Genomic DNA, 14,868 nt, shown 5'->3' on the forward strand with positions numbered 1-14,868 from the left:
AGCGCATAGTGATGCTGTTGTGTTCCTGAGTGATGCTGTGGTGTTCCTGAGTGACGTGATGCTGAGTGATGCTGTGGTGAAGGTGAGTGATCCTGTGGTGGCCCTGAGTGATGCTCTTGTGGTGCTGACTGATGCTGTGGTGGTGCCGACTGATGCTGTGGTGGTGCTGAGTGATGCTGTGGTGCTCCTAAGTGATGCTGTGGTAGTGCTGAGAGACGATGTGGTGGTGCTGACTGATGCTGTGGTGGTGTTGAGAGATCTTCTGTTGACCCTAAGTGATGCTGTGGTGGCCCTGAGTGATGCTGTGATGGCCCTAAGTGATGCTGTGGTAGCCCTGAGTGATGCTGTGGTAGCCCTGAGTGATGCTGTGGTAGCCTTGAGTGATGCTGAGGTGGTGCTGTGGTGATGCTGAGTGATCCTGTCGCGCTGCAGAGTGATGCAGTAGTAGCGCATAGTGATGCTGTGGTTGTACTGAGTGATGCTGTGGTGTTCCTGAGTGATGCTGTGGTGGTGCTGAGTGAAGCTGTGGTGAAGGTGAGTGATCCTGTTGTTGCCCTGAGTGATGCTGTGGTGGTGCAGAGAGATGATGTGGTGCTGACTGATGCTGTGGTGGTGCTGAGTGATGCTGTGGTGCTCCTGCGTGATGCTGTGGTAGTGCCGAGGGATGCTGTGTTGGTGTGGACTGATGCTGTAGTGGTTTTGAGAGATCCTGTGCTGGCCCTGAGTGATGCTGTATTGGCCCTGAGTGATACTGTGGTGGCCCTGAGCGATGCTGTGGTGGTGCTGATGAATGATTTGGTGATGCTGATTGATGCTAGGGTGATGTTTATTGATGCTGTGGCACTGCTGAGTGATGCTGTGGTGGTGCTGAGTGATGTTGTGGTGAAGGTGAGTGATACTGTGGTGACCCTGAGTGATGCTGTGGTGGTGATGAGTGATGATGTGGTGGTGCTGAGTGATGCTGTGGTGGTGCTGAGTGATCCTATGGTGTTGTTGAGTGATGCATTGTTGGCCCTGTTTGATGATGTTGTGTCGCTGAGTGATGCTGTGGTGGTGCTGAATGATGCTGTAGTGGCGCTGAGCGATAGTAATGCTGTGGTGGTGCTGAGTGATGCTGTGGTGGTGCTGAGTGATACTGTGGTGGTGCTGAGTGATGCAGTGGTGATGCTGAGTGATGCAGTGGTCATGCTGAGTGATGCAGTGATGGCACTGAGTGATGCTGTTGTGGCACTGAGTGATGCTGTTGTGGCGCTGAGTGATGCAGTGGTGGTGCTGAGTGATGCAGTGGTGACGCTGAGTGATGTTGTGGTTCTGCTGAGTAATGCTGTGGTTGTGCTGAGTGATGCAGTGGTTGCGTTGAGTGATGCTGTAGTGGCGCAGAGTGATGCTGTGGTTGCGCTTAGTGATGGTGTGCTGGCTCTGAATGATACGGTGGTTGTGCTGAGTGATGCTTTGTGTTTGCTAGTTACAGTGGTAAAGAACTCCCTTCAAATGTGCAAGAGTGAATAATTAATGCTAATATTTAATTTGTAAAGCGTTTTAGAAATACGTACATAGCAACACCATACTTGTCACAACATAAATTGACCTCGATACAAGGTTATATGAATAATAGCTTTTGTAGTAGTTGAAATATTTAAATAGTAAATATACAAGATTCACTGTGCCACGTAGTTATGTGAAAATGGAATGGGGGCTGCCGGCCTAGAACACGAGCAGCAAACTAATTAAACAGTGTTATGGAGCACACTTCTGAAAACAAGCAGCGAAGTAATTACACAGAGAAGCTCCAGTAGGGAAAGAAAACAGTAGGTAGTCCGATAAATTGTAAGTGGGGTCCCGAAAACAGAAATTCAGGTAAACAGGGCATAGGCATTTTGAGAAGAAACACAGCGCTATTTATCAGTGCCTTTATAAGACTGTAAAGGGGTGGGCAGCCAGATAAAGTGCATGGCTGTTTCGAAATCCGGTCTAAATGTCGGCATGATTTAAAAGCGAATGGCAGGCTAGCAACACAAGCAGCAAAACTTATATGCTAGTGTCTAACAATTAGTGGCGTGCATTCGCTGCATTGCATTTTTAATGTTTGTTGCAATGTATGGACATTAAAATAATCCATAACCCAATTAAGCAATCTGTTGTATAATAAACAGTAACCATGCATAGTTTATACACGCAAGCACAACATAAACAAGATGTGCGGCCGTGAGACGCGCTCTGTGGTGGGGAGTGGCGAAGCAAGGCACTTGGGAGAGCAAGCGAGAGGAAAGCCAGATGGCCCCTGATTTCACCCTGTAAGGGTGCAGCGAGGAAAGCCAGAAGGCGGCTGTGCATGTGCCTGCGCGCGTACCCACAAGCTTTAGGCCACAAGCAAAAGCTTGTGGTCGGATTTCTAAACCCACTCACTAAATGTCTCACCAGGCCAGTGCATGCGCTGGCTCAGGCGAGACCTACAAATCAGGGCACAGTGATCAGAATAAACATCCATGATGATATACAGATGAAGTAATTGTATTTAATGCATGTTGAAAAAGCATGATGATCTACTTTTGTAATATAGCACAAAGAAAACACTGTTTTCTCTCTATATGGATGGTGTATTCCTGTAATCTAGTGTAGGGTGAAGTAATCAATTTAATTCCATTATATATTGTAATGTTGTGACGTAATTGCTAAACGTTGCTGTGATCAAAAACAGACATAGTATTTGCACTAATTGTATCTTATATTCATCAAGCATTCTTCAATCAAGTAAAGTATAAAATGGGTAGCGTTAGTGGAGTGAGTTTATTCTGCAGTCAAATGTAGACTAACACAAGCAGAATAATCTGATAAAAGTAATAATTTGAAAAATCACCAGTGAAACTTCCTTTTATAATCGAATTGATAGATTGTTCAAATGTATTTCATTATGTTATCTATTGAAATATAAAGTAATTGGAGTAGTCTGTTTCAATAAAATGCATGTGAGATATTCAGATTATTCTCATTCTAAAAACATTTTTAAGGTGACGTTTTATTGTCAGTTTGTGATTTAACGAAAGAAGACTTGTCTTCAAGTACATATTTTTATATATTTTTTCCTGTAGGCAAAGCTTTTACAAATGAATTTTTGAAGGACAATGGCATCATCTGTATTTGTTGGGAAATAGCCTTTACTACGCAATACCATTACAACGCGGGCTATACAACAAGCATGGTTTTACCACGTGTTCCATTACCACGTAAGTCGTTACAACCACTTGCATTAGGAACCATGTTGTTGGTATGTAAATCCAACACCTTCACTTCTGTTGTACAGACTGGAGTTGGAATAGTAATGTATACTATTCCAAAGTCCAATGCTTCCCAAGGCAAGTCATTGTAATGACTTGCGTGGTAACTACGCATTTGTTGTATTGACCACGTTGTAATGGCATACATTGTAAAAGCATGCATGATTGTGGGATGCATCCATATTTGTTGGGTTAAGTGGTTTCAATACTTCTTTTAAATATTTTGAGTACCTTGGGGCATATTTTCTTAATTTCATTCCTCTTAATTCGGAGCAGGCAAGTTCATTGAGGCCTTTTAACATAATCTCACTGTAATGGAAGTGAGTGAGTTGATCTTGAGCTCGCTGGGAGTAGCAGGTAGATTAGAGGAGACCCTTAGAACTAATAAGAAGTCAATATGTTTAGTGTATCTGACCTAAGACTCTGTTCTTTTTGGCTCACCAGTATTAATGGTTTTCAAAATTGACTGAAAGGCATTTTGAGAGCCCTGTCTTCTGGTTACTCCACTAGTGCCAGTCCTTTCTTTTTCTATTGGTACCAATGTGGAATCCTCTATGTATGTTTGAAGGTTTAGTTCACCCACAAATGTGTTATTACATACTGTTATCAATCGTTCATGATCAGTTCAGTGAGTTTTTCTACAAAAAAGAGATTGTCACCACATGACTCATAAATAATGTGAGTTGTAGCAGGTACAGAGTCAGTGAACCTAGGTTCTAATAACATATGAAAAAGCTATGTAGGACTCAGATTTTACATGTTTCCATTGAAAGGAATCTTCATAAAAGAAACATGACAACACTGCTCCCAACTTGTACTTCGAGAGCTGAATATTTGACTCAGCAGATGGGAGAATGAAATCCTTCATTACTGATTAAGAGGTGCCATGTTTCTGTCAAGAACATGAAAAAAGTTATACAATAGAAATTATATCAGCAGTCTACGACAATGTTTGGCAACAGCCCTACGCTTATATAAAATATAATAAGGGAAACATTTTCTGTGTTACACTATAATTGGTCTTGCACTATAGAAACACTCATACATATATACATACATTTGTTCTACTATTACAGCTAGCATTAAAAGGATTGGATGGCTGTCAGGAGAAAGTGTGGAGCGAGGTAGTAAAGTGAGATTACAAAAGGCAAAAGTCAACTTATAATATTGAAAGAGAAATGAAATGGAAGATATATAATCGAGGCTTTCTATCAGTAGCATAAAACAAACTTTTTCCATTGTTAAATTTTGAAATTGAAACATTGGCACATTGGCTCTGAAAAAAGAAGAAGGAAAGATAATTAATACATAGTCATATGAGATTTTGGTGTTACACAAGATCCAAACAAAGTGTAAGATTCCTGACCAAAGATAAATATTGTTTGAGAAGAGGAGGAGATCACCTTACAATATTTGCAACGGCAGTAATATTTGTCTGAAGGGAGAATGTATAATATTCTCTGAATTATTTGTGCCCTTAGCTCTTAGCAGCTCTGTTAAACAAAGAATGAAGATGCATGATTTTGAAGAATGAGAACTAGACTATTAGGCAAAACAGAATTCTGAGATATTGTAGATGAGGAGTATGTTACGGGCTGAAGAATCAAAAAGAGATAAATGGAAGTGTCAAGAAAATGGAGGTAAATGTGCATTCAAATTGCCAGTAAATTTTACACCAGAAAAGAAATGCATATCATTTCAAAGGTTCAGCTGTACACTGCCATAGATAATTCAAACATAGCCGACAATTTGCATACAACTATGTTTTCCAAGATGATTTAATGGGGGGATTCCTATTCAATGACTTACCTGGTTCAAATTGGGAATTAGATGAGATATATCCCTGCTTAAAAAATGCCATTGAGTGCATACATTAATAATAGTTGGCACAAGACTTATATAAAGCAAAAACATTCCAGCAATGTGAAAACAGACAGGGACTCAGAATCCAATCAACAAATTACTTTAAAAGACACACCCCTATCATGTAGCAATAATCTATATCTTAAATTGTTTCATGTGGAGGGATTATAACATTGCAGCACTAGGAAAGAAGAGAACCATACAGAAAGTACGATCAGCAAAGTCTGCAATGAAGCTGAAGAACTAATTCAACAGTAATGTGACATGTGGCAATAGAAAAAAATTAGTAGGTTTAACATATATCTAGGGAACAGTGACATATACCTTAATCAGGGCCAGATCTAGGGTCGCTTGGTGGAAAAGAAAAACCTCCAGGCCAAGCAAAACTGCCCACAAAAAGAACAAACACAGCCTTCAGAACTCAACATTGGACCAGTTAATTTAAAAAAGATTGGGACAAAGGACAGAAATAACAGAGAAACCTTAGAGAAGGGCATCCTGATCAAAGCAGATGCAGGGACCATCTGGAATAAAGAGACACAGTTGTGGTCTCCACAGCAGTGGAATGGGCAATGAAAATACACCTGACTCGTGCTACCAGCAGCAAAAGGGTATCTGGCAGCACAAGGCATTAAAATGTATCGCAATTTGGACCACAATATCCAACGACACGGGTTAATTTAGTCCTTTATGACAATATTAATATTAGGCATCTGCAATATCGTATGACAAGTCAAAGGCCCAATAGACTCAAATAAATCTTCTCTGAGGACTTTACCTTGACTGTACCCAGAACCTATTTTGCCACTCATAAATGTCTGTTACCCGAGAATAATCCCCTACTTCATCGGGGCACCTAAATTAGCTCTATTTCTGGGTTACACACCCTCTATTCAGAGAGGATATATCAGTTCAGTCTCCTGAAGGATTCCTGTATGCCCCAGGCCACTTCTACGGCCACTGTAACTGAACATGTCCTCCTTCTGGCAAGTCAGGACAAAAGTGTATCTAGGCCAATTGCACATTGGATCAATAAGGGAATTCCTAGTGGGATCCAATGGCAGAAACAGAGATGAACCTGCCAGTAGAGGCAGAACAAGTATATTTCAGGGTATAAATAAACCATATAAAATGTATTTAAAATTAGGAATGTACAAAGTCTGCATGAAGGATACAAGCAATTACAATGATTATGATTTTATTCCAATACAGATACAGAGCATTAATACGGTTGACTACCTTTCTTCCACTGTATTGATAAGTAATCCTGGCTGGAGACTGCACCAATCCAAAATGAATGAACAATCAGCGAGCTTCAGCCCTGGGAATCAGGCGACTTCAACTCCCAGCCTTCCTCGCGGCACATGAGCCGCCAAAGTGTCTGTCTGAATGCACCTGGAGGCGCACAAAAAGCCAGAGAGCCTCCTGTAGTGCGGGAGAGTGAGCTTCAGCACGGGAGCATCATGGCCCGCGAGCCGCCAACACATCTATCTGTCCATTCCCGTAGGGGCACAAAAGCCACAGAGCCGCCCACAGCGGGGAAAGCGAGCTTCAGCACCGGGACCCGTGGGAATTCAACTCCTGACATTCTTCACGGCCCGCAAACCGCCAACAGGTCTGTCTGTCCATGCCTGAAGGCGCACAAAAAGCCACATAGCTTTCCGCAGCACAGGAGAGTGAGCTTCAGCACTGCAACATGGAGGACTTCAACTCCTGGCATTCCTCGTGACCCCCGAGCTGCCAACGAGTCTGTCTGTCCATGCCCGGTGGTGCACAAAAAGCCCCGAACCCTCCCTCAGCATGGGACGTGCGCTGGAGTGGCCAGGCCGCATCCGGGTGAACCACGTGCCAAAGGCGTCTGCGTCCATCGGTAAGGAGGCAAGGTAGGGCCACCCCCCCCCAGTCTTCTTTTGAGGTTAACATCAAATTGTAAGTACTGCACTGTTTGAACTTATGGGAATAACTGTGGTAGTCCCCTCTCCCTGTGATCAAACGGCTCTTACTATGGGAAAGAGAAAGGCCTCCGACAAAAGCATGGGCCCAGGCAGCTTGAGGAAAATCCCACGACATGCTGCAGAAAACTGTACTCTAAGTGAAATTGATGAGCTAATAGAAGTTGAGGGCCTGCTAGCTCTTAAGTCACAATCAAATGAGTCAAATCACAAGGAGAAGGTAAAGGGTGCCAAGGAGAAGTCCCCAGAAGCTCTAAAAGCATAGCCTCCTACTGGAGAATCCACCGGCGATAACCTCAGTTACAATACCCAACAGCCAGAGCCCATCCAATTCACAACATCAATATTCAATCCAGCAACTGGTAGATCCTGAAAGTAATAATGAAGATCGTTTTGTCATAAATGTGGACTGTTCAAATAAATAACCCTATTGGACAACCTGGAGGACACAGGAAACAACCCCTCTCATCCAATCAGGGGGAGGACACAACTGCGACACATGTATCTCAGACCACTGCAGGTCTGGTTGATCAATTGAATGCCCAAAGGGACGAAATCAAAATCCTAAAGGAGAATATGGGAAGGATGGCAAAGCTGTTAGTCGGAAAATTGGACACATTAACAACTCTGGTTCAGGGAGCAACAAAACCACGGGGAGGTAGCTATACAACACAAACTGTACAAAGTTTGCCTACCAAAGGGACATATAATTTATATGTTGAGCAATTGAAAAACATGTTCACCCACCCCCAAAGCCATAGTAGAGGCAAAACCTTGTTTGCTGAAAACATACCCCAGGATGACTGTGCCCATCTGGGCGTTAACTGCATGCACAAGCTGCTAAACCGGTAAAGGCATTTCTCAACTTTGAACCTCATAGTATGTTCACTAAAAAAACATATAGGTGATTAGAATAAGGACATTGTCACTAATAGTAACAGTCAACGTTGTGACATTTACATGATCAATGTTCCTAAAATCCAGAGGTCATACACTGAAACATAGAGGGTTTAGTGAACAAGGTGATCCACTGGATATGTCACAAAAGGGGGTGTAGATCCATAATAAGGGAGGATTTGTAGACTCAGTGATTAATCATGGCACTTGGTTCACCCACTTCAGTGGTTTATACGACTGCATACAGCAAAACAACAACCTAGAGAGTATACCCTTAGAAGGGGCCAGTGGTCATCAAACATTAAATGAGACTACCTCCACCTGTAGTCCACTTTACTTTTACTCTATTTGAAAGTTACAAAGCTATAAAACAAATGGAAAAAGGCTAGGCACCAGGAATGGATGGCATACTGGGCGACCACTTCTTCTCCCATACAGATATCTGGTCTCCATGCTTTGATGCTTTATCTAACAGTATCTTAAAAGGTAACCCAATCCCATCATCATGGCATAGTGCTGTTATCATACCCATCCACAAAAAAAAGGTGAAAGAAATAACCGCTTAACCTATAGGCCCATAAACCTGCTGGATTACTCACAAAAAACCTTCTGCAGGCAGGTCCTGTACAATTTGAATGATTGGATACACGGAACAACATCCTTGAAGAGTCCCAAGCAGGCTTTAGAACAAAGATCAGCAAACTGGACCAGGTCATCCACTTCAAGGTGATAACCTGGAAATATATCACCTTGATGCGTGACCATCTATATGTCACCTTCATCAACCTGAGGGTGGTATTCGACCTGGCCCTGAGAAAACCACTATGGGAGGTTCTAGATGGGTATGGTATCCCCTCAGATCTTATAAGAATATGAAAACTGCTCCATGAAAACACATATGCGAGGGTGAGATGGAACACCACAGGGGACATGACAGACAGGATAGAGATTCGGCAACGGGTCAGACAAGGGTGTGTCCTCGCTCCAACACTCTTTAGACTATATATTAATGGCACAGTGAGGAAACTGAAGGAATGCAAACATAATGCCCCTAGATTGGCAGGAATACCAACTCCAATACTAATGTTTTGAGATGGCACTCTGCTAATCTCTCGGACACCAATGGGCCTGCAATCTGAATTGAATGCCTGTGCAACTTTCTGTAGAGAAATGGGATTAAATTAGTCCAAATCTATAGTTATGAGGATAAATCCCCACAAAAGATGTAGAGGCAATGTGATTGTAGAGGGTCTTCCTCTTAAAAAAATCTCACACTTTGAATACTTAGTCGTGAGGCTAAGTGATACCGAAACTTGGGGCCCCCAGAGGTAAAAAAGTAAAATCACCCTCCATCAGAAAGCCTCTGCTATAGTAAGGAGATACAGAGCTGCATCAGGAGGAGCCGTCTCTCTGGCTATCACCACATACAGAGCCTCAGCAGTAGCATCAGCAATATATGGAGCTGAGATATGGGGCTACTCTATGGCAGAAACTATGGCAGAAACTTTAACAAAAGTAGAAAATACATTTATCAAGGCATTTTTTTAAACTTCCCTCAAGTCCACCTGCTACTCCATTGTGTCAAGCCCTAGCCCTCAAGCCAATTCACCAAACTGCTTTACTTAAAGCCTCTGTTATATTGGGCTATATTATTGTCCACTCATGAACTGGCAACATAAAGAGACTGTGTAAAAGATCTGCTAGCTTTAGACAGAGACCAGAAAACTCCATGGCTGAAGAATATCAAAGAAACATCATATAGATTAGGCATGAGTGAGCTATGGACCTCCCCTGAATCACTTATCAAAGGAGACGTATCAAGAGTAAAACAGTTATATCAGTAGGCAGTTCTATTGCAAACATGGGAAGCCCGTCAGACTGACAGCCTAACAGGCAAGTTTTTGAATCATAGTGCGCACCAAGGGCCTCATTTATGACTTTTTGCCGCAGGGAAGCGCAGCAGGCCTTCCTGCTGCGCTTCCCTATGGCAAAAGAAAAGGGCAGAAATGCGCTGTATCTATAAGATAAGGCGCATTCCTGTCCTTTTCCCCTGCGCCAGCGCACAATGGGCTTCCTGCGCCAGCGCAGGCACCTTTGCGCCATGGTGCAAGGGTGCCTGCGTTGCGGGGAAGATTATTTTTGTACAGGAAGGGAAACCTTTCTGTACAAAAATAATCACAAGAGGCTTTTCCTCTTTCTATGTGTGCTGTAGAATGCAGCACACATAGAAAAAGGAAATACGAGGAGAAATAAAGACATTTCTCGCTGTTGCGCCTCCCTTACGCCTCCCCTGGGGAGGCGTAAGCTTTTGGCACTGCTTCAGAGTTACGATTTCTCGTAAATCTGGGGCAGTGTCAAAAGGCCATGGATGTTGCTGGGAACGCCCCCAGCAACACCCATTGCACGCCCCTTTAACGCAGTACACTGCGTTAAAGGGACTGATATTTATCAGGCAGCAGTACGCCACAAAAACTGGCGTACTGCTGCCTGATAAATACCACGCTGGTTTCTGCGCCACGGAACTTCATGAAAAGTGACGTTCCGATGGCACAAGGGGCCTCATAAATGAGGCCCCAAGATTCGAATCATATATGGATAGGATGCACCCGTAAATGCTTATATGTGCAATATAGATGGGGGCTACTCCTGTTGAGAAAACACACACATCAAAATGGGCCAACGCATCCCTGTAAAATAAGGATCCACAATTTGTAGGTAAAAAGTAGAGGTTTATTTCAAGAAAAGATCCCATCCACAGGTGAACATCCAGCCAGCAATAAAGTAAGATAGCAACTGCCTAGTGGTCAAATGATAACATTCCATCTGAGAATCCAGTGTCTCATGACATCAGCGCAGCTATGTCATGAGGCACAGACACACAGGACCAGGATGCCACACATCTCCCTTCTAATAACAACAAGACAATTATAAGAGAAAACAAAACAATGCTAAAACAATAATCACACAGTGACGTAGTCTTTTAAATATTTAGGAGAATGAGAAACCCTTGCAGACTTGCGAAGAAGTGAGGAGGACTCAACTCTAGGAGTTTGAGAATGACGACTGCAAGAAGCTTCCACAAGATCACTTCTAACCACCACCACCCTGTTCAAATTCCAAACACGATGATCAGCAGTTTTGATGGCGTTCTTGAAAACTTTGATGACACGAATAGGCTTCTTAAAGGTAGCAGAAAGAGCCTTATTGTTTTTGCAGGGATTCTTAATAAGTACCCAATCTCCCACTTTAACAGGTGTGACCTTAACAGAATGTCTCTTATCAAACATCCTTTTTCTAGACTCAATTCTAGAAAGTTCACGCAACATCCACTCATCAGAGTCATCACGAGGAGGTGGTTGCAAGTCATTGACCCATGCCGGTACCACAAGGGTATTAGGAGTGCGTGATCTAAAAAGTTCAAAAGGAGTCTTTCCAGTAACGGCATGGGGAGATAACCTGTAAACCTTAACCTTCTTAAAGACATCTGTTCTCCAATCTGTACCAGCAGACTTAGCCATTCTAATAGTCTCTTTAAGGACACGGTTAAATCTCTCAACCATACCGTTGGTTTCTGGGTGGTAAAGGGAGGACCTTTTGTATTTAACTCCTTGCTCTAACAGAAAATTCTCCATCTCTTTAGAGACTAATTGGGGACCATTATCTGTGAGGATGGCGTTAGGGATGCCCTCTCTAGCAAAAAGTTTAGTTAAAAAATCCACTACATGCCTAGTCTCGATACCACGAGTTATGGCAATTTCTGGCCATCTAGAAAAGAAATCAACCAGAACAAGAACATACCACTCACAACCTGCTGAAGTAATAGGCCCCAAAATATCCAAACCCACTTCTTTCCAGGGCGCATCCGGTCTGTCTCTAATCACCATGGGTTGGACTTTAGGTTTTACTACCTTCTCACTAAGAGCACAGTCAATGCAATCCCTAACTTTGCGCTCTACTTCCAAATCCATATTTGGCCACCAATATGAGCTCCTTAAAATCTCCTTAGTCTTAGAGATTCCTAAATGACCGATATGTGCTAAAGACATAAGCTCATCCCGAATAGGCGTGGGCGGAAAATCCGTTCCGCTCGCGGATTTTGCGGATTTTCGGGAAATCCGCAATCCGCGAGATTTGCGAATTTCCCGCAAAATCCGCAAATCCGCGAGCAGCGGATTTTGCTCGCACTGCTCGCACTGTTCGCGTGAGTTCGCGCCCCGCGAATAAGTGCAAAATTGCAGAAATACGATTTTAGCAAAACTGAAAGTAACTACTTACCAGGTTCAAAAGTTCAGGCTCATCATTAGTAGCCATTTCCTGGAGTGCTTCCTGAGGGGCCCCTCCAGAGTTCAGTTGCCAGTTGAAACTAGTATGTGACCCTGCTCTGAACCTCAGAATAGTTACACATATGCCACAAAGGTCCTGAATTACAGCTAAGGGAGACAAGCAGGAGCCAGGCTGGAAGTTAAAATCCATTAATCAGCCCCTAATTCATTATTGTCAGTTGGGGCAGGGCAGGTGTTGTAACTAATTTTGCAACAATGAAAGCACTTAGCAAGTGCAAAAGATCACTAATCAGGGCGCACTAAGGAAGCAGGTGCCAGCTAAAAAAATATTCTGTGACACATGAATCAGCCCCAAATTAATTCAGGTCACTTGAGGCAGGGAAGGTGTGCTTTGCTTTGCCGAAAATAATGTACACTGGACAACCAGAGGGTGTGGTGATGAAACAGAGGGTGGCATGGGTGGGCCAGAGGGTGGCATGAGTAGTCAGAGAGTGGCAGTGGTGACAGAGAGTGGCAGTGATGAAGAAGAGTGTCCCAAACAGGCTGGACACGTAGAAACAACAAGTTCGCGAAACTTGCGACCCGACAGGTAAGTTCGCAATTTGCGAAAGTGTACAAAACCCTCGCGAACTGGCAGAAACACGGGCGAACACAAAAAAAAAAAAAATCCGCAAATTCGCGGGAATTCGCGGATTTTGCGGATTGCGAATCCGCAAATCCGCAAAATTCGCGAACGCGAGATCCGCAAAATTCGCTCATGCTTAATCCCGAAGAGCTAGGGGTGGAACCAATCTAGTTCCTCTGAAAAGTAAGCCATCTTGTTCAGAAAGCTGATCCTTGACATGCCAAAACTTCTCAAGACCTTCATTACATTTAGGTTTAATCTTCCATCCTGTCATTAGGAGTTTAAGTACCTCTACCAGAGTCGAATCTTCCTGAACCATCTTCAACCACCTCTCTTTATCAACGACAGCCTCTTCTACAACACAAACCATCTCATCATCAACATCACAATCTTCCTCATCCTCAACCTCAGAACTGGGAACAAGGCGAGACAAAGCATCAGCCACTTTGTTTTCTACTCCAGGTAGATACTTTACACTAAAATCATAATCCTGTAAACCAACAACCCATTTTGTGATTCTACCAGACACCGCATCTATACCTTTTTTCTTTAAAATTTCACAAAGCGGCTTGTGATCTGTCCTGACCTCAAAATTGGTTCCCCACAATAAGTTTTTAAGCTTCTTGACTGACCAGTAAACAGCAAGAGCTTCACGCTCAATCACTGAGTATCGAGTTTCAGCTCCCTTCAAACTCCTTGACAAGAAAAGAATGACCCTCTCAATGCCTTCAAATTTCTGTACAAGCACCGCACCTAAACCTTTCAGGCTTGCATCAGTAATCAAAATAGATTTCTCAGAAGGATCAAAACTGCTCAATTTCGGAGCAGAAGCTAGCCTCTCCTTGATGACCTCAAACTCACGCTGACATTTCTCCCCCCAAATGAAGTCTACACCCTTCTTCAACAAATACCTCATATTGGTACACAAAGAGGCAAAGTCTTTCACAAATTTGTTATAATACTCAGCAAGTCCCAAAAAACTCATCAACTCTTCCTTGTTCTGCGGGGAAGACATCTTAGAAATTGTAGAGATCAGATTTTCCTTAGGCAAAATTCCTCCTTCTGTAATAGTGTGACCTAGATAATCAATGGAAGTTTTTCTAAATTTACACTTCTCAATCTTAACAGTCAAACCTGCATCACACAACCTTCCTAGAACAGCAAATAGCCTAAGATCATGTTGAGGATTATCTATGCCAAACACAAGAATGTCGTCCTGATAGACTCTAACACCATGTAAACCTTTTAAGACCTTTTCTAATGCCCTCTGGAAAACCGATGCGGCTGACACTAAACCAAATGGTAGTCTAACGAACCTAAAAGTGCCATATGGTGTCACAAAAGAGGTTAAGTCTTTCGAATCCTCTTCCAACCTAATCTGATGGTACGCGGACCTTAGATCAATGGTGCTGAAAATTCTAGCACCTTTAAGAAGCATAAGCATGTCCGCAATCTTGGGTAGAGGATAGTGATCAGTAACCACACACTTGTTGAGTTCTCTTAAATCAACACAGAGACGGAGAGAGTTGTCCGATTTCTTGGCTGCGACAATCGGGGCGACCCACTCCGTTCCCTCTACTGTCTCTATAATGCCTCCCTTGACCAGCTTATCAAGTTCATCTTTAACTTGTTCTCTGACCGCTACAGGTACATTACGCACTTTGCAGCAGACAGGTACAGCATCCTTCTTCAAGATGATACGATGACAATAGTCATTAAGGCATCCTAAATTTTCCGAAAAAACTTTAGGGAATTTGGCTTTCAGTTCACTAGTGAAATCATGAGAAACTAATGAAACAATTTGAGGTGTGCAGGGAAAGGGTTGTTTTAGGAGAATAGGGGGTGTCGAATTCGGATCAAGCATAACACCCAAATCCTTGAGAGCAAACCAGCTTATTATGCTATCTCCTTTTTGAGAAACATAAATTTTTGCCTTGGCCAACCTATTCTTATAATTAATCATACCTTCAAAA

This window comes from Lissotriton vulgaris, chromosome 3_1, assembly GCF_964263255.1.
Source record: "Lissotriton vulgaris chromosome 3_1, aLisVul1.2, whole genome shotgun sequence".
Taxonomy (NCBI): domain Eukaryota; kingdom Metazoa; phylum Chordata; class Amphibia; order Caudata; family Salamandridae; genus Lissotriton; species Lissotriton vulgaris.